Source organism: Eschrichtius robustus, chromosome X, assembly GCF_028021215.1.
Source record: "Eschrichtius robustus isolate mEscRob2 chromosome X, mEscRob2.pri, whole genome shotgun sequence".
Classification (NCBI taxonomy): Eukaryota; Metazoa; Chordata; class Mammalia; order Artiodactyla; family Eschrichtiidae; genus Eschrichtius; species Eschrichtius robustus.
In genome coordinates, this window is record NC_090845.1 from 112489922 (window position 1) to 112516538 (window position 26617).

The following is a 26617-nucleotide window of genomic DNA, read 5'->3' on the forward strand; positions in this document are numbered from 1 at the left end:
TAGTCTCTATTTCATTTATTTCTGCTCTGGTCTTTATGATTTCTTTCCTTGCACTAACTTTGGGTTTTGTTTGCTTCTCCTTTCTCTAGTTCCTTTAGGTGTAAGTTTAGACTGTTTATTTCAGATTTTTCTGGTTTCCTAAGGGAGGCTTTTATCATTGTAAACTTTCCTCTTAGAACTCCTGTTGCTGCATTCCATAGATTTTGGATTGTTGTGTTTTTGTTTTAATTTGTTTCAAGGTATTTTTCTTGAATTTTTGTTTAATTTCTTCAATGATCCATTGGTTGCTTAGTAGCATATTCTTTAGCCTTCACATGCTTGTTTTTTGCAGTTTTTTTTTTTCTTGTAGTGGATTTCTAGTCTCATAGCATTGTGGGCAGAAAAGATGCTTGATATATCAATTTCCTCAAATTTACAAAGACTTGTGTGGTCTAGCATGTCACATATCCTGGAGAATGTTCCATGTGCACTTGAAAAGAATGTGTATTATGCTGCTTTTAGATGGAATGTTTTATGTAGATCCATTAAGTCCATTTTGCCTTATATGTCATCTAATTCCAGTATATTCACATTGATTTTCTGTTTGGATGATCTGTCCATTGATGTAAGTGAGGTGTTAAAGTCCCCTATTATTATTGTGTTACTGTCAATTTCTCCCTTTATATCTCTTAACATTTGCTTTATGTATTTAGGTGCTCCTATGTTGGATGTATATTTATTTACAGTTATGTCTTCTTCTTGGATCAATCCCTTGATCATTATATAATGTCTTTCTCTGTCTCTTGTTACAGTCTTTGTTTTAAAGTCTAATTTGTCTGACGTAATTACTGCTACCCTGGCTTTCTTTTCATTTCCATTTGCATGGAATACACTTTACCCTCTAACACTTTCAGTCTGTGTGTATCTTTAGATCTGAAGTGAGCTCCTTATAGGCAGCATATATATGTATATTATATATATATACACATATCTTGGTTTTGTATCCTTTCAGCCACTCTATGTCTTTTGATTGGAACATTTATTCCATTTAAAATTAAAGTAGGGACTTCCCTGGTGGTGCATTGGTTAAGAATCTGCCTGCCAATGCAGGGCACATGGGTTCGAGCCCTGGTCTGGTAAGATCCCACATGCCGTGGAGCAACTAAGCCTGTGCGCCAGAACTATTGAGCCTGTGCTCTGGAGCCTGTGAGCCACAACTACTGAGCCCGCATGCCACAACTACTGAGCCCGCATGCCTAGAGCCTGTGCTCTGCAACAAGAGAAGCTACCGCAATGAGAAGCCCGTGCACCTCAACCAAGAGTAGCCTCCACTTGCCGCAACTAGAGAAAGCCTGCACACAGCAACGAAGACACAACACAGCCAAAAATAAATTAATTAATTTTAAAAAATTAAAGTAATTATTGATAGGTATCTACTTATTGCCATTTTGTTCATTGTTTTCTAGTTATTTTTGTAGTTCTTTTTTCTTCCTATCTTTTTCTTTTGCTCTCTCTCTGTTGTGATTTGATTATTATCTTTAGTGTTATGTTTAAATTCCTGTCTCTTTTGTCTCTGTGTGTGTGTGTGTGTGTGTGTGTGTATCTATTATAGATTTTTGGTTTGCAGTTACCATGAGTTTATATATTTATATCTATAGCTATTTATCTAAATTATTGCTTTAATTTGCTGATCTCTTAAGTTTAAACACATTTTAACAACCTTGCTCTAGGTCTGCCTCCTATGTGGGCTTCATGGGTCCTTCTGTTCTGGCAGACTGACTACTGTGGATGCCCTGGTTAGTGTGACTATTCCCTGACCCAGCTGGTTGCTAGGCCATGCCTTGTGCAGAGGCTGCTAGCCACTGGTGGGTGGGGCTAGGTCACAAGGTGACTGGTTGAATAGCTTTGGGGGCTAATGTTGGCCCACTGGTGAGTACAGCCAGGTTCCAGTGTGGGTTGTTGTAGGGCTATGGCTCCCAAATCTTGCGTTGGCCTGGAGGGGGGGTGGGGCCAGTTCCTGACATGGTTGGATGCAGGGTTCATGGTGTCCCAAAGTGGCATTGGGATGCTGGTGGGTGCTGTTGGGTACTGGGGTGGCTGGCTGAGGGGGGTCCAAGGTGTCAAGGAGCTGATGTCAGCCAGTTTATGGGCAGGGCCAGGGCCAGGGCCACGGGGGTTCTGGGGTTGGTGCCACCCAGTGGTGGTTGAGGCTGATCCTGGAGCTAGTGCCATCACACTGGTGGGGAAAGCCAGGTCCCAGGGTCTCTGGTGATACTGTCCTGGGGGTTTAGGGGCTAGCACTGGCAAACTACTGTGCAGCCAGGTCCTGGGCCCTCTGGTGGACATGGCAGGGTCCTGGGATGGTTTGGGGCTCAGGAAGCCTTAAGGCAGCCATCCTGACAGTAGGTGGGGCTGTGTCCCCACCTGGGTAGTTGCTTGGCCTATGGCATCCCAGTGATACTGCCAGAAGGCTGGTGGGCGAGGCTGGATCCTGCCACTAGTAAGCTAGAGGGAGGATTCCAAAATGGTGTTTGCCAGCACCAGCGTCCTCATGGTAGAACAAGCTCCCAAAATGGCTGCTGCCAGTGTCTATGTCCCCAGGGTGAGCTCCAGTTCCCTCCTGGCTCTCTGGGAGGCTTTCCAAGATCAGCAGGTAGGTCTGACCCAGGCTCCTTTCAACTAACTGCTTCTGTCCTGGCTCCTGGAGCCATGTGAGATTTTGTGTTCACCTATTAAGTGTGGAGTCTCTGTTTCCCACAGCCCTCTGGCTCTCCTGAAAGTAAGCCCTGCTGGCCTTCAAAGCCAAACTTTCTGGGGGTTCATCTTCCCACTGTGGGGCCCCTGGGCTGGGAGCCTAATGTGAGGCTTGGACCTTTTGCTCCTTGGGGAGAACCTCTGCAATTATAACTATCCCTCTGTTTGTGGGTTGCCCACCCAGGGGTATGGGTCTTGACTATACTGCATCTCTGCCCCTCGTACACATTTCCTTGTGGTTCCTTCTTCCTATCTTTAGTTGTAGACCTTTCTTGCTAGTCTTCTGGACTTTCTCATCGATAGTTGCTCTGTAAATAGTTGTAATTTTGGTGTACCCATGGGAGGAGATGAGCTCAGTGTCTTTCTATTCTGCCATCTTGGTCACTCCCCATTAGCAAGTCTTAAAGAACTAAACTCCCGTCCATTTTGAACTTTCTTGGCCATACTTTCTCTTTATGCATATTTTCTCACAGGCAGTATTTTTACTTCTAGGCAGTAGATAGTTATAGATACCAATATAGAAATAGATATAGATAGATGTAGAAGTAGATATAGATGAAGAAATATATGTTATAGATATAGTTATACATACATACTGTGGTGAGATGACAGTGGTGACAGCCTAATCATTCAATCTTTCTGAAAGCTCACATAAATAGTTTTACAACAAAGAAGTAACAAAATCAAAATCCCATGGACAAACTTTAAAAGAAAATGAGGTCACATGTTATCTCCACAAACTCTAAAATACAAGTTGGTAAGAACAAGCCAACATCAGCGATGACACTTGCACGGATTCAGCAAATGTATAGTACGAATCGGAGGAAAGAAGATGGCATCTAATGGATTGGGGTAGAGGAGAATCTCAAAAGTTCCACCAGGTGTGCTGGGAAAATTATGGGTTTGAAAAGGAGAACAGCACCTGAACAGCACACTGAAAGCCACTGAGCGAAAGGGTTTGTGGTAAGTTCTTAGACAGCTTGAACAATCCATTCTCTATGAACTTTTGAAACTGAACCACTAGGTTTCCCTTTTTAAACAGATCCCCACATTGAGGAAAAATCCCTGGGGGTAAATTCAAAATCGAGGATGCTAGAGATAAGAAAAATGGAAGAGAGAGTCCAGATAAAAGTGGGTTGGATGGAATAAAATCAGTCAATCTCATTTTATTTGAGCATTATCAAGGACAAAGGAGGAAAGTTTGTCTTAAGTTAAAAATCAAAAATACTTTGATCTTTCTCCGTCTAAAAGTTCAAGAAATTAAATTTCACAAATACCTGGGCTACGAAAACTATCAAAATCAAATCCCTAGAAAAGGTTGTTATCAGAAACAAAAAGAGGAATCAGAATAAAATTCTTACAAGCAATAAAACATATCAAAAAGGCATGCCCACAGAAGAGATAAGTCATTTTAACCATCAATTTAAAGATGACCTAAAACTCATTAGGGTAATGATATAAGACATGAAAGAAAAACATAACTTAGAAGTATAAAACCTGAGTTATGAGGTGATAAAAATCAAAAAGCCAATTATAAATGAATGAAAAAAACTATTTCCGAAGTGAAATCTATATGAGAAGCATCAAAAGCATTTTATTTTAAATGCTTTAATGGAAAGGAAAGGCAAAAGAGGAATATTTACAAAATTTTTAAAATAGCAAAAGATAAAAATAACTCAAGAGAAGGTGACAAATAATGATTATTGGTACAGAAGATCCAACATGTATAAGATTCCCTGAAGCAGGAGGTAGAACAAATTTTAAGACCCTAATTTTTTTAAAAAAAAAAATCAGATTTGGAATTACATATTGAAAGAGAACACCTTAGAGAACACACACTTGAGAAAATTCAAATCAATAATGAACACCACAACATATTCTATTGAAATTACTGGACTCTAAGTAAAGAAAAATAAAATAATTGAGTTCCTAGGTAAAAAAACAAGTTATTTATAATGAAAGAAAATTAGGTTGTCCTCAGACTTTTCAAAAGGATTTTTTATGGCAGCTGTAAATGGAGTAATATATTTAATATAATCAAAGGAAGAAAATATTAGTCAAGGATTTAAAATCTAGTAAAATTATTTTTCAAGTATAAAGGAAACAAATAACATTCAACATGAGAGAATGCAGGCGATGTTACTCCCTTAAGTAAAATATAAGAATAAGCTTTAGATAACCAAAATATCTAGAGATACTGACATAAGACATAGTGGTGAGCATTAAACATATAAATTACGTATAGAACTAAGACTAAATGAGGTTTAAAAGAGAGAGAATGGCATGTAATGAATATATGTGCAGATGATGTAGATATAAATACAAAAAATGTTGTGGGTGGGGAGTATATATATAAAATATTTTAAATATTCTTAATATTATATTGATGGTTGTAGCATAATCTTCTAAAGACTGTTGTTTATATAATATGGGATAGATATTTGAATGTGGGGGTTAGGGGTACTGACCCCTGTGCAGTCCAAAATTCACCTATAACTTTACAGTTGGTCCTCCACATCTGCAGTTCCACCTCTGCAGATTCAGCCAACTGCAGAGCGTGAGATCGTGTAGTACTGCAGTATATATGCATTGAAAAAACCCATGTATAAGTGGACCCATGGAGTTCAAACCCATGTTGGTCAAGTGTCACTGTACCAGCACTATAAAAACAGTGATAATTGTAACTTTATCACTACAATTATTACCTTAGCACTATGAATATATTTTACTATAACTATAGCACAACATTGTAGCCTTAGTGCAATAAGAATAAAATAAGTATAGCTCTATAATTCAATATAAATCACTATAACACAATAACTAGCAGCATAACTGTAATTATGAACTATAACTGACACCATGACACTTTAACTCTAACGTTGGTTCTATAACTATAACTATGTCTCTATATCTATAGTTAGAACAGTATTACTATGTGCAAAACGCTAAAGCTACACCATTAGTTCTATCAGTATAGCATAATACTACCGCTAATATAACACTATCACTCTCACTATGTATGTTGTTAATAACAAAACTATAACAGTGTAACTAGTATGCCTCCACTATAACTACAACAATATAATAAATACTATAATACAATATTTATGACTATTAGTATACCATAATTATAACTATAACACTGAACTTTATTACACTAACACTGTATATCATTAGCACCATATCCATATCTATAACTGTATGACTATTACCTTATCACTATAATTAGCATTATAGAATTATCACTGCTAGTATAAAATATACCTATAACTTTATAAATGTAATTATTACTCTGACCCAAAATATAACATTATCAGTATAACACTATCATTATTTGAACAATATTCTATGACTTTAACATTAACACATAGTTTTAGTGTTATTGTTAGAATTATAGTTCTCTACTTATAGTACTAAATTTACAGTATACTGCAATACTTAAAGCTAATATGGTAACTATAACACTATCGCTATAACTATAGTATAACCATAACAACAGCTCTATATCAATAACAATAAAATAGCCCTATAACGTGAACAATTATACTTTTAACATGGCAAAAATAACCATAGTACTATAAATATAATGATATCACTATAATAATAATTATAGCATTATAAAATTATAGCATTACAACCATAACAGCATATATTTATATCTATATCATGGTAGCTATATGTTAGCACTACAGCTATGATTTAGTACTCTAAATGTAGCTATAGCCCTATAACTATTTATAACACAATAACTAACACTATAATTTTATAATTATAACTAAATTTTTATAACATTCTTACTACAGCCCTATACTATAAGACTAAAACATAACACTAATAGTATAACTATAACAATATAAATATAACCATATCAAAACTATAACAAAACCACAATCACTACATTGTTAAGACTATAACTGAATATATATAATTATAACTGTAACAGTATTACTATATCATTATAATTATAATCATGTACCATTATAACTAAAACATTACAAATAAAACCATGACTGTATAATTAAATTTTATAATTATGAAACTATAACTATAGCCCTATGGCTATAATATTAAAGTATACAACACTAACAAAATGACTATAACCATATAACTATAGCCATAACATTGTAACTATAATCAAACTATCATTACAACAATCCAAATATCACTATAACCATAAAATATAACTATAGCACTATAATGACAACTATAACACTCTACCTATAATACTATCACTATAACACTAACACTATGACTATATTAATAACACTATAACTACATCTATAGCATTATAACTATAACACTAGTACTACACTTAGAACTACATAATGCTAACTATGAATATAAGTATATGCTTATAACTGTAATATTAAACTTTGTAACTATAACAATAAATCTTAAATAATAACCACTATTCTAAAACTAAAATTCAAACTTTTAACAAAAACTGTGACTCTATAACTTTTACTATATAAGTGTAACTAGATTCTATAACTATATCACAAAAGTTATAAGTACAACAATAACTATAATAATTTAATTGTGACCATAACACCATATCTATAGCATAATAACACTACAATTGTAACTGTAACACTACCACTATAACAGGTCCATGAAAACTATAAGACTAACACTATATAATGCTAATACTATAGCTATAACCTTGACACAATATCTATATTATTACCATAATAACTATAATCATAAATTTATATCTATAACAACTATCACTGTAATTACTAATAACATAACTATAAAACTAACATTGTAATCATAATTTTATCACTGTAAATATAATTTTAGCACTATACTGTAATCTTAGTGCCATAATAGTGCTATAACTTTTTAACTATAAAACTAAAATTATTATTATCAATATAATTAAAGGCAGTAATTACAAAATATAATAGCAAACTGGTAACTCTACAATTATAAAACTATGACTATAATTGTAACACTGTAACTATAACTACAACAGTATAACTATTACTGTAACACTATAACAGTATTACCATAATACTGTAAATGTAACTCCATAATCCACCTATATTGTAACAATGTAACTCAGTGCTATAACTATATAACTATAACTCTATAAATATAACTTTATTACTGTATTACTCTAATACTATATACATACATATAATAGTTATAGTGCACATATAACACAATATTTATTATATATAGGTACACACACACATATATATATACACACACATACATACATACACTCACACCTTGAGCATCCTTGGCTCACAAATAATTATAACTTTAAAATATATTTTTCTACTAAAATAAACAAGGGCCAGGGACTCTTAGAAAAATGGCTTATTCCAGTTTCAGAGCAAGTAATAGTCAACATAAGCCTGGAAGGTATTTTCATACCAAATATGATAATACCAAACGCTATTTGAATCTAATCAAGCCTTAGCACATATACATAATTTATAGAAAACATGAAGCATAGACCCACAAGTTAAATAACATGATAAAAAAGTAAACAGATATCCAAAATGTTGAGCAATCTACAGAATAACTGCTCTTTCTTTAACTAGGCAATGGTATTAAAGCAAAAATAAGTGGAGCTTGCTTTAGATTAAGCGAGACATAAAACACACCATTACGGAGCTAATTTGAATATGAATTTAAACACAACAAATTCAAAGGTACTATTTTAAAAATACTGTGGAAATTTGATTATGACCAGGGTGTTAGATAAAACCAAGGAAAAATTTTAAATTGTTAGCTGTTATGATGGACACAAAAGCCATAAAAATAAAATTCTACATTTTTAGAGATGTTCAGCAAAATACGTAGGGATGAAATGATGTCAGAAATTTTTCTTGAAATTCTTCATCAATGAAAAGAAAGAAAAGAAAAATAAGGTCAGTGAGTTGGCAAAAATCCTGTTAATCTTAGAACATGGGTAATGGCAGTATGGGGTTCATCATATTGTTTTACACATTTGTTTAAGTTTGATATGCTTTATTTTTAATTTTTTGAAAGCAACATGAAGGTATTATGAATAACAATGAGAATATATCTGAAATTGTCATGGAATGAGTAATGTCTAAAAAATAAACTTAGAGCTGGGTAACAAGTCAAGGATGTCTGCTGTGACCAATTGTCTTCAACATTGTACACGAGGTCCTAAATAGTGACAGTGCACTAAGGCAAGGAAAGCAGAAAAAGTATAAGCATTAGAAAGGAAGAAATAAATCTATATTTAAAAGTAAATAAATTTTTTCATAGGAAAATCCAAAATGATATATATATATAATACTCTCAGAAATAACAAGAAAAATTAGAAAATTTGTTAGATATAAAATCAATATCAAAAGAAACTACATATTAACATATCATCAGTAAGCAATTAAAACATTCTCCAATAATACAATTTTAATATTATCATAATATATCAATACTAATTTTAAAGTTATCATTGTTAGGACAAAGAGGTATTTTATCAGAGGTAGGCAATTTAACCAAAAAATTCTAAATAACATGCAGTAAAAATTTTCAGATTTGAATAATGTTTAGAAAGTATCTCAGATACAGTCAAAATTTTAAAAAATACATTTCTGTATGAACGAATAGTTGTAAATGCAATTTTACACAGGTATGTTATAATAGCATTAAAAATATTAAATACTATTGCAGCCTGAATCTTTTAAATCCATTGATGCCCTAACCCCCAATGTAATGTTATGTAGAGGTGGGATTTTAGATGGTAACTAGAATTAAATTAGGCCATGAAGGTAGGGCCCTCATTATGGGGATTAGTGGCTGTATGAGAAGATCTTTCTCTCTCTGTACCATGTGAGGACACAGCAAGAAGATAGCCACCTGCAAGCCAGGAAGAGAGTTCTTACCAGAACCCAATTATGCTGGCACCTTGATCACAGGTTTCGAGCATCCAAAACTGTGAGAGAATAAATTTCTGTTGCTTAAGCCACACAGAATATGGTACATTTGTATGGCAGCCCAAACATACTAATACAAATAGCTAGGCTAAAATTACAAATTTTTAAAGACACTAGAGATAATCTAAATAAGTGGAGAAATGTACTATGTTCATGGAAGATTAGGTATCGTAAAGTTGTCAATTTTCCCAAAATTAATCTTCAGACAATGAATTCCTAACTGAACTCCAACATGAGTTTTCATTCAATTTTCCATAGAAAAATTGAAAAATCAATTATAACACCTGTACTGAAAAGCAAGAGTCAGTGATAAACAAAAGGCACAAGAAAAAAAAACACAAGGAGAATTTGCTTTCAATACTTTTTGTAACATTATACCAATTGAGACACTATGATACCATTTAAGAGATAGACACATTCATCATTAAAACGTAGTGGAGAGTCAAAACCAGACTTATTCATACAAAAGATTAATGTGTGACAATGCCAACATTGCAGATGATTTTTTGAAGCTTGACTGTATCAGTGGCAGACACAATTAGCTTACCAAGAAAGCCATTTATCGTTTTCAATTGGCACACAGTAGATTATATTTCTCAGAATCCTCTGAAGTTAGAGGTAGCGATATGATTGAATTATAACCGATAAAGAATAAATGTAACTCAGTTGTGTCACTTCTAAGCCTAATCCACAAAACTTTCTTTGCCTCAATGTTGTTTTTCTCCTATCAAGCACATCAAATTGGAAGACACGTGTTAAAGATCATATTGATGAAATTGAGAACAACAATGTTGTTCTGCATATGAAAAATACATTTTACTGTATAAAGTCTGATAAATGGAATATTGCCTGCCATATCAGTAAACAAAGGATGTCACAGTCATCAGTGATTTGAGCCCTCCAACGAGCCAGTGAGCCCTGAGTAAACTCAGGAAGGAATGGCTGCCATTTGGCAGCCATCTGACTGCAGCCATTCCCTATGGTGAGCCCTGAGGAAACTAAGGATGTGAAAACACAGGATACTGGCCCCAAATAGCTGAGGTGCATAACAAAGGAATGATTTCAGTGAGCCTAGACTCTTGCATCTTCCCATACATAGAAAAGCACTAAATTCCTTACTTGGGATATCTGGTTTTCTTTAATTAACAATAATCTTTTGACGTTCAGACTACCTGCCCTTTGTTACTAAGCTTTGTTGCTATACTGGCTCCCCACCCTTGCCTCCTAGGAGCAGTTCTCTCAGGGTTACTTAAGATGCTGCCTCCCGGGCTTGAAGTCCTAAAAATTCCTGCCAAATAAAATATAACTCTCAACTTGTAGGTTCTGAATATTTTTTTTAGTCGACAAGTCAATGATCATTTTTGGCTTGTTTGTTAAAGCAATTTGTGTAAAAAATAAAAGCATACCCATACCTAATATCATTCATAAAATGTAATTTCAGATGGACTAAAGAAATAAAGGCAAATAGTGAAACTATAAAATATTCATGAATAAATATGAGAAAAACACTATGGAATCAAGAAAAGAATAAAAAATTTTTTCCACAGGATATTTAAAGTACAAATTATAAATGAAAATAAATAAATAAAACAAAAATTTCTGTTCATCAAAAAACACCATAGGTAATTCCATTCTAGACAAGATGGTCATAGACCCACTTTTACCTGTCCTTCCCTACAGAGCACAACTATAAACCCTGGATATGGTACACGAGACAACCAAAATAAACTCTAAAAATGTTAATTAAAAGGCAATATTGCTTAGAATCCCATGACTGAAGAAACAGCACAGAAGCGGGAGAATCAAAGAAAGGGACCAAGCCACAGCAATTGGCCAAGACTGAGAAGACTTTTTTCCTGAAGGAAATCAAGACTCTTCTCCCAGATGTTGGAAACCACAGTATACGGGTAAAAATGGAAAAATTATACAGCCACAGAAAAATGCCTGGTCTTGGAAGCCTCTTTGTTTCCACAGGTTTGAGACTCTTCCTTCCCTCTCAGATATACCTGGATGGCAGTCAGAACATGAATATGAGACCCAGCCACAGCAAGCAGCCCAGCTGAAGAAGCCTGTTTGTCCCAAAGGACCCAAGACTCTCCTCTCCCACCCAGAAGAACCAGGCCAACAGGAGGGCACTGATAGGGGGATTTCACCATACCCCATACCCAATGAGAGACACTGAGCAACAGGTCTAAGGAAACCCACCTTTCAGGCACACCAGGAGGCCTAGAAGAACCAGGTAAACCAAGCAGACAAAAATAACACCACAAAGGCTCTGAAAATTAAACTGCTATATGAGCCCATAAAAGTAGAAAAAGACCTGTATGCTGTACCCAGTCAGGGTGACTATCTACTGAAGTAAAAGATTTAAGTAGGACTTAGAGTTTCCAAATATGATTGGCATAGGTCTATGATATAATTGAAAATAATTTATCATATTAAGAACCAGGAAAATCACAATTTTAATGAGAATGGATAATCGACTGATGCTAACAGGAGGAAGAATCAGATGTTATAATTTTCTGACAAGAATTTAAAAGCAAACATCATAAAATTCTTCAACAATTACAAATTATCTTACAATAAGTGAAAAAGTAGAACATCTAAGCAAATAGATTATAACAAAAGATACAAAAGGAAATTACAGAACTGAAAAAGGCAGTAACTGAAATAAAAGATCTGTCAGATGGGGTCAATAGTAGAGTGGAAATAGAATAGAATCATTGAATTTGAAGACAGAAAAACTGAATTGACCCTACCTAAAAAACAGAGAGAATATTGACTGGAAAAAAATAAACAGAGCCCTAGACTTGAGGGACAATAACAAAAGATATAATATTCATTCCATCAGAGTTCCAGATGTGTAGGAGAAAGAGAATGAAGCTTAAAGACTATGTAAAGAAAAAATGAATGAAAACTTCCCAAACATGGAGAATGAACCTACCTATTGATCCAAAAGAAGAGTAAATTCCAACTAGGTTGAGCCCAAAAAAATCTACAATAAAAAAAATCACAACTAAACTTTAGAAAAGTAAAGACAAAGAAAAAAATCTTGAAAGCAGCCAGAGAGAAATGAGGCATTAATAATATGGAGACACCATTTCGAATGACTGCACATTTCTCCCCTGTAACCATGGAGGCCAGAGGAAGTGGCACAACGATTACCAACTGCTGAAAGTAAAGGATTGTCAACTGTGAGTTTGACATCTGGTTAAATCATCCTTTAGGGATGAGAGAAAATAAAGACATTCTGAAACTAAGTAAAACTAAAAATATGTAGCTAGCAAGGCTACCCTTAAATATTGGCTAAAGGAAATTCTTCAAAACTAAAGGAAATTATAAAAGAAATCTGGGAGAATCAGGAAGGAAGAAACAAGGGAAGGAGCTGAAATATGGGTACAAAGATAAACTTTTAATTTCCTCCTTAATTTTCTAAATAATATTTGATGATTGAAGCACACATTACAAGACTAACCAATACTCATGACAATGATATTTAAAAGTGAGGACAGTACAGAGACTTAAATGGAAGTAAGGTTTCCAAATTTTATTCTAAGTGGTAAAACATTATTATGAATAGACTGTGATGAATAACATAAGTATATGGCAATACCTACAGCAACCACTAACAAAAATGTACAGAAAGCTCCAAAAATAATTCAAGTTAGAATCCTAAAAAAATATTCAAATGATCCCCAGGAAGGCAAGAATTAAGAAACAGAAGAATGAGAACTTAAGGAAACAAAGAATGGAAAACAATGAACAATAATAATTTAAAAAAAAGGAAAAAAAATTACTTCAAAATAAAATCTAGCCAGATTGAAAGTAAAATGATTGAAAAACATACAGCATGCAGAAATTAATCAAGCAAACATGAGTGGCCATATCAATATTAGATAAAGTAAACATCAGAACAAAGAAAATTAGTAGAGACAAAAAGGGACATTACATAATGATAAAAGAATCAATTGACCAGGAAGATATAATAATCCTAAATGTGTGCAAATCAAACAACAGAGCCTCAAATAATTGATACAAAAACAGATGAAGCTGAAAAAAGAAATAGACAAATTCACAGTTGATAGTTGGGGACTAAAAAACTCTGATCAGCAACTGATAGAACTGTTAGAAAATGCACAGTGTTATAGAAAATCTGAACTAAATCATCAATCAACAGGATCTAATTGACATATATAGAGCACACCAGAAAGCAACAATAGATGTGTATTTCTCTAAGCACCAGAGGAACATTCACCCAGATAGACCATATTCTGGTCCATGAAGTCAATTTCAACAGAAGTTAAAATATTGAAACCACTCATAGTGTGTTAACCAATTATAATATAATCAAGCTAGAAATCAGTAACAGAAAAACAAGGAAATATCAAAGAAACTGTAAATAAAACAACACAAATCTAAATACTCCATGAGTCTAACAGGAAGTCTCAAAGTAAATTTTAAAAATGCATACAACTGAATGAAAAGGAAAAAAACTAATATCTAAATATTTGGGAGGCATATAAAGTAGTGCTGAATGGGAAATTTAGAGAATTAAATATATATATGATAAAACAGGAAAGGGACAAGAAAAGAAGGACCAATATCAAGACTAGAAAAAGGAATATGACTACAAAGCCTGCAGCCATTAAAAAAATAAGGGGATATTAAAAATTTATGCTCATATTGTGAAAAACTTAAAGGTAATGAACAGATTCCTTAAAAACCACAAACCATCAAAACTCAACCAAGATTTAATACATAATTTTAAAAGCACTATAACCAATAAATAAACATATTTCTTAATTTAAAAGGTCATAATGGTATTAGTACCCTTATAATCAGAGATACCACAGAGCTTCCTCCCTCTGACACAATGCATGTACAAAGAAGAGGTCATGTGAACCCAGAGAAAGAAGGTGGCCATCTCCAAACCAGGAAGAGAGCTCTCACCAAAACCAGACTATTCTGGCATCCCGAATTTGGATTTCCAGCCACCAGAACTGTGAGAAAATAAATTTATATTGTTTAAGCCACCCAGTCTATGGTATTTTATTATGACAGTCCAAGTTGAACATGACAGGAGGGAACACTTCCTAACTGCTTCCAAAAGGTCAGCAGTACTATCATACCAAAGCCAGATATAAACATCACAAGAAAATAAAACAATAGACAAATATACCTTATAACCTCAGATACAAAGATCCTCCACAAAATAGTAGCAAACTGAATCCAGCATCATATTAAGAGGATTATATGTCAGAACCAAAAGGGATTTATCCCAAGAATTTAAGGAAGTATCAACATATAAGAATCAATCAATGTAATAAATCACATTAATAGAAAGAAGAAAAAATATACATTTTCATCTCATTTCATGCATAAAAAACATTTGACAAAATCCAATACTATTTCATGATAAAATGATTTCATAAAAAAGGAATAAAAAGGAACTTCCTCAACTTGATGTAGGGAGTTTATGTAAAGTCCACAGCTAACATTAACATCAATGGTGAAAGACTGATAGCTACCTTCTAAGATCAGGAAGAACACAAGGATGCCCACTATCAGCACTTATATTTAACTGTTGTACTGGAAGTTCTAGTCAGAGCAATTAGGCAAGAAAAATACACAAAAGGAATTCAAATTGGAAAGGAAGCATGAAAACTATTTCTTTTGCTGATGGCGTAATTTTATATATAGAAAATCCTAAAAAAATCCATGAAAAAACTATTATAGCTAGTAAAAATAATTCAGCAAACTTGCATAGCAAAGGTCAACACACAAACTAAGCTTATTTCTATACACTAGTAATGAACAGTATAAAAATAAAATTAAGCAAAAATGTCATATACAGTAACAAAAATAAAATACTTAGGAACACATTTAACTAAGGAAGTACAGGACTTTTACACTGAAAACTAAAAACATTGCTAAAAGAAAATAAAGAGGAGCTGAATAAATGGAAAGTCATCCCATGTTCATGAACTAGATGATTTTAATATTGCTATCCAAAGCAATCCATAGATTTAATGCAATTCCCTACCAAAATGATAGTGGTCAATTTTGCAGAAGTGAAAAAGTTGATCCTAAATTTCATATAAAATAGCCAAACAATCTAGCATTTAAAAAAAGTTGTAGGACTCATACTGTCTGATTTCAAAATGACTTACAAAGCTATAGTAATCAAAATATTGTGCTACTGGAATAAGGACAGATATATAACTGGATGGAATATAATTGAGAGTCCAGAAATAAACCCATACATCTACCATCAATTGATTTTTGACAAAGGTACCAAGACCATTCAATGGAAAGAATAGTCTCGTGGTACAACTTGATATCCACATGTTAAATAACGAAGCTGGGCTGCCATCTCACACTGTAACAAAACAATTAACTGAAAATGGATCAAAGACCTAAATATAAGAGCTAAAAGTATAAAACTCTTAAAAGACACATAGGGGTAAATCTGCATGACCACAGATTTGCAATGGATTTCTAGATATGACATCAAAAGCAAAAAGAAAGAAAAAATCAATACTAAAAAATTTTATGCATCAAAGGAAACTATCAGTAAAATGAATATATCTCACAGAAGGGAGAAAATGTTTTCAAATCATACATCTGACAAAGGTCTAGTTTCCAAAATATATAAACCTCTCACGATTCAGTAACAAACAGCCCAAGTAAACATGGGCAAAGGTTTTGAATAGTCATTTCTCCAAAGAAGATATACAAATAGTGAACATATGAAAAGATGCTCAACATTATTAGTCATTATGGAAATACAAATCAAAACCACAAAGAGGTATCACTTCACACCCTATAGGATGGCTCTAAGTAAAAAAGAAGAAAGTATCAACTGTTGGTAAGAATGTGAAGGAATTAAAAACCCTGTACTTTGTCCATGAGAATGTACAACTGTTGAGCTGCTATAGAAAACAGTTTGGTGGTTCTTCAAAAAGTTAAACATAAATATATTATTCAACAACTCCACCTCTAAAGAGATAATATGTTATAACATGGATGAACCTCAAAAATATCATGACAAGCAAAAGATGCCAAACACAAAAGATCAGATATTGTATGATTCCACTGGTATGAAGCTTTTGAAATATGCAAATCTATAGAGACAGAAAGTTGATTAGTAGTTGTTAAGGGTTAGTGGGAGAGGGGAATTTGGAGTGACTGCTTAATGAGTATGGGGTTTTATCTTTGGGAGATGAAAATGTTTTGGGACTAGGTAGAGGGAGTGGCTGCATTGTTAATGTACTAAATGGCACTATATTGCACACTTCAAAATAGTTAATTTTATGTTATGTGAATTTTAGCTCAATAAATTTTACCACCAAAACAATTACAAAAATTAACAATCCAATTTGAAATGGGCAAAAGACATGGACAGACATTTTACTGAAGAGGATAAACAGATGGAAAATAAGCACATGACAAGATGTTCAACATCATTAACCCTCAGGAGAATTAAAAATAGAACAATTAGCAATCAATACACACTTATAATGCCTTAAAATATAATGACAGCATAAATGCTGGAGAGGATAAAGAAAAAGTGGATTGCTCATACGTTGTCAGTGGGAATGTAATGTGGTACAGCATAGACTGGAAAATAATTTTGTATTCAATAGTTTCTCATAAAAAGAAACATGTAATTGCCATCCAACCCAGCAACTGAACTCCTGAGAATTTATCCCAGAAAAATGAAGCCTTATATTCACAGAAGAATCTGTACAGAAATGTTCATAGGAATTCTATCTTTAATATCCAAAACCTGAAATCAGTCCAAATGTCCTTCAAAAAGTGAATGGTTAAACAAACTGTAGTACATTCATACCATAGACTACTGCTTACTAATGAAAAAGAAACACACTACCTAAACACACAACATCTTGGATTAATTCCCCAGGAAATTACACTTAGTGACATAAGTCAATCTCAAAATGTTATACATTATATGATTCCACCTATATTGCATCTTTTGAGTAAAATTACAAAAATACCCACCATTGTGGGAAAATCTTACTGACAGTTTTATGGTGTGTCTTTGTGTAGGAAAGATAGTTGTAGGCAATATGGAAAAATTCCCCTTGAAGGTAAGTACAGCTCTGAGAAACTATGACATTCCTTTCTGGGTACTGGTTTCTGGGGACCATCAGTAAGTAAACCAGAAATTGGTAAGAAACGATTGAACTGATGGTTGGAATTGTGCTTGGAAAAATTATCACTTTTTTTCAGCTCTCTTCTCAAATGTCATGTTACTAGCAAGGGCTTCCCTGACCAATGTATACTCAAAAACCAATCCTCAACTGTCACTTTCTGTACTCCGTATTCTATGTTTTCTGCATAGCACATTTCACCATCTGGCATACTATATGTTTACTTTGTTTTGTTTTTGTCTCTCTCCATTGCACTTGGATATAAGCTCCATGAGAGAAGCTTTGTTCTTCCACTGTTATAATCCTAGCATCTAGAAAGTTATCGGAACAGTGTACATGCTCAATAATTATTTGTTAAATGAATATATGAATGAAACTTTTGATTATAAGAGAACTCTATATCTTTTGGATGATTATAACTGCCTCTTGAGCTTTTTTTTTTTTTTTTGATTGGAGTTTATTTATTTATTTATTTATTTATTTATTGGTTGTGTTGGGTCTTCGTTTACTGTGCGAGGGCTTTCTCCAGCTGCGGCAAGCGGGGGCCACTCTTCATCGCGGTGCGCGGGCCTCTCACTATCGCGGCCTCTCTTGTTGCGGAGCACAGGCTCCAGACGCGCAGGCTCAGTAGTTGTGGCTCACGGGCCCAGTTGCTCCGCGGCATGTGGGATCTTCCCAGACCAGGGCTCGAACCCGTGTTCCCTGCATTGGCAGGCAGATTCTCAACCACTGCACCACCAGGGAAGCCCCGCCTCTTGAGCTTTTATCCAAAGCGTTTGCTGACAAGAATGATTCAGATGCTAGAAATATTTAAATCATACTGGTTTTATAACCACGTATCTGAAATATGTTATTAGTTCCCTTTTTAACCCAAAGTTGATTATACTGCATTCAGCAATAACTTGTCTGGTTAACACCTGTAATCAGTATTAGTGAAAGATCTCAACTCATTGAGGTATATATATTGATATAAGGTAGTTTTATTTTTTCCAAGAACTATCAACTGTTTTCAATTCTATTCTTGCTTTCTTCCTAGGCATTAGTGTTCCTTAACTTCTCAGTTAATATCCATAATTTCCATAATGTTTAGATGTTTAGATTTCCATAATGTTTAGATGAAAGCAGTCTCATTTGTGTTAGTTGTTGTACTATTCATATTAAATTTTAATCCCTTATTAATTTCCAAGCTCTCCTCCTTCCTGCCCACTACCACCCTCCTCTCACTCAAAGATAATTGATAATGCCAGATGACTTCTTATCTCTTCTGAACACACTTCTTTTCCTGAGAATGCACTTCTGTTACTGGGGTGGAGAATAGGGAGAGGATTTTAAAAATGTAGTCCCCTGAGGTGCCTGCTCTGAAAGGTTGCAGCCATATCCTTACTCAATCAAAATGCCACTCTGGCTTGTTGCCTAGAGTTTAGGGTTTGATGTGGCCAGGAATTGACATCTGGCACGGAGAATTATTCTCTTGTGAGATTTAGCTACATCTAGGAGCATTTGTGGTGTGTTTCTATGGTATATGTGCCTTTGCTTCATACTGCAATAGTTGCTCCAAGCCTACAGTCTCCAAACTCATCTTACCCTGTGTGACACTTAACACAGAGATAGCATCAAGTTTAAATTTCTCCTTCCATAGTTTTCAGGAATGAGGAATTTGAGGGTGGTGTCCCCTGATATTTTTCCATATGACTTCCCCCCGTGCCATATCTCTAATCAAGCCTAGAAGCTGTGGACACATTCAACTAGGGATTTAAATGCTGGTATCCACTTCTAATAAACACTTGCATTTTATAAGTGATTTTCTCTCCTCTAGCTTCTGGGGGAAAAAAAGACAAGGGCTGACTCCCTATTGGCTACTATGCATTCTTTTGCCTCAACAAGTGTTATTTTATGGATTTGCATGGTGGGTGTAACAGGTGGCTAAGTTGGAGTCAAACAAAACACTTTTCTATAAATTTAAACTTTAGTTCAGCAAAGCCAACAGTTAAAATGGTCTAGTCAGAAGGTAGGTACACAAACAAGGGGACCCCCATCAAGTGCTTAGAAAGTTGTTACCAAATTTGACAGAACATAACAATTTTCTCTTAGAAAGACATTTTTTAAACATTTTAGAATTCAACATGTTTTAAAGGTCCTCTATCTCACTCCATTACATATCTTGCTTACTGTTTAGTGGTCTCTCTTCCCTGGCAAACTCTAAACTCCTTAAAGGAAAAGAATGTGATTTCTATTTCTGTATATTCAGCTACAAGCTCAGGGTTAAAATACATGTCGTTTTTAGGAAACAACTGTTAAATAAATATTTTTGAATTCCATACTAAAGCCTCAATAATAGGGGTAAACTTTATGATTTTCTTTTTCTCTTTAGTCATGATGTTCTATGTATATAGGGATTGACTCTTAGGCTAGGAGTTAGGATATTTAAAACATAAAATGCTTCTTCATATAAAAATGAAAGCATAATTTAATGTTATAATTAGTATTTATAGATAGTTATTAAGTAGTGAGCACTGTTAACCACTGATTTCAGGAAGACCAGCAGATTAAAATTGCAGTCAGATAGTATTGGAACAGCCACCTTAGTTACAAAATTATTTTTATAAGTATGTTTTTCATCCTGCAAAAATAAGTAATACAGAGCAAGTACTTAAACAAATTTTATTATTTTATTTAGTTAAGATTTTAGCATAATGTAGCATCTATTTTTGGATTTTAGTCTAATAAACCTTTAATTGTATTACCTCAGCAGTTTTTTCCTAAGCCCCTATACATTCTCCTGGTTTATTTTTAAATATGAATATTGATTTAAATTTTTTATCATGCATATTTATTTATAAACAACCTGGTATATCAGTCTTTCAATTATCCTGATTTCCAGAGGACTATAGTTTCCAAAATGGCTGAGAAGGTACATGTCTCAATGAGTAATGAACCATGGTTACATATGAAGTTAAGTAACTTTCCCTGAAGTGGTGTCATAAGATCCCTTCCAAACATACTGTAAGCAATATTAACAATACCTTAGGTTAACTCAAATAGAAGAGGTCAGATAAGATCACTAATGGAACCATTATGATGCTGGTTTCTAATTCTGTCATATGAGACATCGGTTCTTTCCAATTATCAATGGCCCAATATTAAAAAATATTAAGGCATCAAATTACATAAAGAGAAAATATAAAGAATAACCTTTTCTTTTCTTTAACATTCTACCAGGAGTATTATTACTGTAATGATACTTTTCATTGAGTTGTACTTATACCTTTGACAAAGTGCTTTTATCTATTCCCAGCTTCCTTATAACAACCTCAAGCAGTCTAATGCAGACTTATCCCATAATCAATCAATAAGAACTTAACGAGTTTCTGCTGTGCACCCCACATTGTGTTAGGTGCTCTGGGTGTTATAAAGAAGTATAAATATAATACTAAAATCCATACTAATAGGAGACAGTCATTTAAGTGATGTTTTGTAACCAACAGACCATTTTCTATTATACCTTGTTTTAATTATGAATCAATCAGGACCACTTTTGATTCTGGACTAACAAGAGAAAAACCATCTTTCATGGAAGTTTATTACCTGTATATTTTTCAAGATAAAACTATAATTACACTTTTAGAGTAATTCAATATATTTCTACAAATATACACACACACCTAGTAGACAGAAAAACAGCATATAAAAATAAGAGATTATAATGGTTCAATGCCAGCCTATTATATTTTCATAATAAATATCTAGACAATAAAGTTATCTTTTTTATGGAATTAAATATACTTACCTAAAAGGACATAAAAAGGTACATAATTAAAATACAAATTTGTTAGATTCTGTAGTTAATATACTCGTTTCAGTATTTTAGAAATTTACTATGTATCATTTCTCAAAAAACTACCACTAAAACTTAATGATTTCTAAAAGATCTTAATTTAAATTTTTAAAAAACCTTAGTAGAAAAAAGATTCCTTTAACAACTAATGCTTCCTTCACAAACTCATTTAAAATGAGCATAGCTTTACCCAGTTAAATATTACTAATTACAGAAGAAGAGTATCTTCCAGGTCTATCATGATAACGATGTGTCAGAGTGGATGATATTTTACTGTAGACTACAACAAACCATCCATGAAATACAGAGTTAATATACACATTGCAGCAGAGTTGTAACTACAGTCAAGAAAAAGACATAATTTTACCTTAAAATTTTGCAAACACTAATTTTTTTGTATTGTGATGACTGCTGACAAGATATGTATCTTCATTTGCTCCATAAATTCCCATTAGTGCTTCTACCATCTTCAAGAGTATGCATTAGTCAAAGAATTAATTGTTGTAATTCAATGCCAACATTCCTTTTTGTGCAAATGGCAACTTAAGTAATTATGCAATAGGCTATAACTAACTGAAATATGAATATTGCCTGTTTGTACCACTGCTCTTCAGGTCTGCTACATGATTGTTAATGTTCACAACAGTGCAATAAATGAATTACAGAACATTAGCTACATGATTATTATGACCATAAACTGCTGTGTAATGGAAGTTCATGAAATAAAATCCCAAACTCAGAGTTTATAAAGCAAAATTATACCACTTATCTTGCTCTCTTCTCCATGCCCTCTACTTCAAAAAGCCTACAACAATGATGTCCACATTGTACAAAAAAATGCTCATAAAACTATTTTTTTAATTTCATGGAGGCTTTCAAATATTGCTGTTAATGAAATCATTCCTAGACCCATTTCCCTCTACCTCTTACCTATGTCACCTCCTCAAACCAAATCCTCTCATGTGCATCTCTTACAACTCAAATCTTAGACTTAATCATATCATAACTTGAAGTAACTCTGACTTCCTACTCCCTCCTGTGGTGGCTTAGTTTAGAGTACTGTGTGTCTATGAGTATGCTCTGCATCATTTTGCCATAGTATGGTTCATTGGTTCTCAAGTCACAAACTACCAACTCTTCAAAATGAGCCACCACATCTCAAATTACTAGAGGGAAGACAGGCTTTTCAACAAATAGTGCAGAGACAAGTGAGACCATATCTTACAATACATACAAGAATAAATTCCAAATGTAGTAGGGATCTAAATGAAAAAATATTAAAACAAACAAGTGCTAGGAGAAAATATGGGTGAGCTGTCCTTTAACTTTTATGTGGGGAAAGACTTTCTAACTATGATGAAAAATCTATGAACTAATATGGAATGATTTCCAGGACATAATGTGAAGTGAAAAAATCCAAACTCAAAAGTGTATCTTACTCTTTGTATAAGAAATAGGAGATATAAAAATGAACATATATCTGCTCATTTGTGTAAAAGATATACAAGAAATGTACTAGAAACTGAATAGATTGGTTACCTACACATGGCAGGTGAGAAATAAATGGCAAGAAGGGAGGGACTGGAATTGTGTAGCAGAGATTTGGAGAAATGGCACTTTTTAGAAAGTCTAAATCTTGGAACCATATTAATGCTTCAAATACACCTCATATGCTAAGCATATAAAAATAATTAAAACCAACCAGGATTGAGAGGAGGGACTCAAATGGAATTCAAACACTCACAAATGAATCTAAATTATTATTTATAAATTATACAATCACACTTAAGGAACTGGGGTAGAAAGTAAGTGATGTAACTATAATACGCAAATAGATAGAGAGCGTAGATAATGGAATCCCTGTAACAATGAGTATAACTAGCACCCAGACCTTGGTCTATAAACACCATTCTCCAATACAAGAAATCAGATCCAGGTCTGAGGCAGGAAATGCAAAGTGGGCGTTAAATAATTTGTGCTTCCCAGAAAGTAAGAAAATGCTCAAAAGATGGGGCTTGTCAAATGAATACAGGAGAGATTTCTGGTCTCGCTACGTGGGATGGATTCATTTCTCTCTGTTCCTTCCACTAAGCACAACTATAAACCTTGGAAGTATCACTACAGTCAACCAAAGGATAATCCTGAAAAGTTGAAAGAAACAGGTAGAATGTCAAAGGATGCAAGGACCGGAGAAAGAACAGAGCAGCAGTGAGTCTTAGGATGTCTGGTCCAAGAGCAGAAGGTGGTCTAGACACAGAGACTCCTGATAGCCAACATAGCAATAGAACGTAGCAATGAGCTCGGATATGATCATTCTTATCCAGGATGTAATGGAAGTTTTGCCAAGAACACCAGGCAAACCCAAGAACACTGGTAAGAGAGATCCATCACTAGTCAACAGAAAATAAGTGGCCAGGAGAACCACTCTCCTTCCCTTGAAGATATGAGATCCCACTTTCCCCTACCTAGAGGCACTGGCCAGGCAGCTGGCAGTAGCAGCACTTTCAAGGGGGATCCTGCCACAACAAGTAACCAACTCCAGAAGCCTAATCATCTCCACAAGTCTGAGACTCCATTCCCCTATCTAAAGACACCAGGAGGCCAGATGGCTCACGCAAGAGGGAGACTACCATTACAAGTCCCCAGACCTAGACACATTCTGTGTCCTGACAGGTCTGAGAAGCCCTTTCACCAAATAGAGACACCGACCAAGGATTTCCTGACAAAACACATGTCTGGGCCAAGAATTACTCTTCATTCCTACAGGCTGGAGAAACCCTTACCTGACCTAGAAAAACCAAATGGCCATGTAGCTGGGTGTTATTGGCAGAGGAATCCAGCCTAAGCAAGTTTCTGGCTTGGGAAAGCATTATTTATATCCATAGGGAAAGGAATCCCTTAACCTACCTAGAGACAAAGCAGCAAAACAGCACTAAAAGAGGGTATTTGCCGCAACAAACACCTAGCCCTGGAAGTATTCTTTGTCCCCATGAGCTGAAGACTCCCTTCACTCACCTGGAGGCACTAGGTGGCCATACCTGAAGAAGCTCCTTCTACACTCTCAGGCTACACCAGCAGGAACCAGTGAGAGGCTCAAAAGGATCAGATAAACAAATCAAAACAAACCAGAACTACAAAGACTCCAAAGATTAAACTGTCACTAGAACCACAGCTAGCAAAATAGATCATAACCTATGTGCTAAACCTAAACTGCCTGGTAAAATAAAGATTTAAATAAGACCCAGAAAGCCTCCTAATATAATCGTTGAAAAGTCCAGAATACAATACAAAGAAAATTACTAGAGGTAGAGACATTACGTAATGATAAAAGTTTTGATCCACCAGGAAGCTATAATTATCATGCTGTGTATGCACCAGGCAATAGAACCTCAAAATAAATGAAGCAAAAGTTAATAGAATTGAAAGAAGAAATAGACAAATACACAATGGTAGTTGGGAACTTCAAAATACAGTCAAAGAAAGTGAAAGAACTACTAGTCAGAAAATCAGCAAAGTGTTATATAAATGGGCCTGAGTTGTGTTCTGTGTATTGGCTCAAAATGGACACCATGCTGCTTACCTCTATACATCAGGCTAAGACAGTTAGCACAAAGCCCACCGATGCCAGACTCAAATTTGTACACACCCAATTGCTTTAAATATATCTAAATAAACATATTTTTAGTCATTTAGACCTTACCTACTTTATAATCCTGTGGAATTACACACAACATCTGCTAACCATAGATGAGACAAACACCATATCTGTAAAAGAACCCAAACCACTGCTGCCCTTTGGAGCTCTCTGGCCCAGAGATGGTCTGTCGTAACTGCTGAGTGACATCAACTAAAATAAGCCCCCTCTCCGATCTTCTGTTCTCTCCTGAGAAATCTTTTGCACTATCCCCCTTCTGTGTGGTGGCCTTGCACCACTGTCTTTGTAGGGTTTCTTGTTCAACCTTGTCCAAGTATTGCCTAATAAAGCTTGTTACGTGTTACTGCTGCTCGTGGTTCTGTCTCCTCCTTGATCTACTCTGAAATTCTCTAACTTACCATACAAGACTATAGAAGATACGAACAGTGGCATCAACCAACAGGATGTAATTGAAATACAGAGCACTCCACCCAACAAGAACAGAATACTTAAATTTTTCAAGTGCCCATGGGACATTCACAAAGATAGACCATATTATATTGTATGTATATATATATATATATATGTATATATTTAAATTATACAAAATATTCTCTGACATAATGAAATCCAATAGGAAATCAATACCAGAAAGGCAATGGAAAATCACTAAACACTTGGAAATTAACACATTTATAAATAATTTATGGGTCAAAGAGGAAGTATCAAATGAAATTAAAAATAAATATACAGGGCTACCCTGGTGACGCAGTGGTTGAGAATCTGCCTGCCAATGCAGGGGACACGGGTTCGAGCCCTGGTCTGGGAAGATCCCACATGCCAAGGAGTAACTAAGCCCGTGAGTCACAATTACTGAGCCTGCGCGTCTGGAGCTTGTGCTCCGCAACAAGAGAGGCCACCACAGTGAGAGGCCCGCGCACCGCAATGAAGAGTGGCCCCCACTTGCCACAACTAGAGAAAGCCCTTGCACAGAAACGAAGACCCAACACAGCCAAAAATAAATAAATAAATAAATAAATAAAATTTTAAAAAAAATAAATAAATATACAGAACTAAATGCATATGAAAATACAAGTTCTTAAAATATGTGGGATACAGCTAAAGCAGTGCTGAGAGGGTATTTTTTTTTTTTAGCACTAAAGGATTACAATAAAAGAGGAAGGTCCTCAAAACACTAGAAGAAGGGCAAAATAAACCCAATACAATCAAAAGGAAGAAAATAAAGATTAGAGTAAAAATCAATGGCATTTAAATTAGGAAAGTAATAGGGGAAATCAATAAAACAAAAAGAATGTTC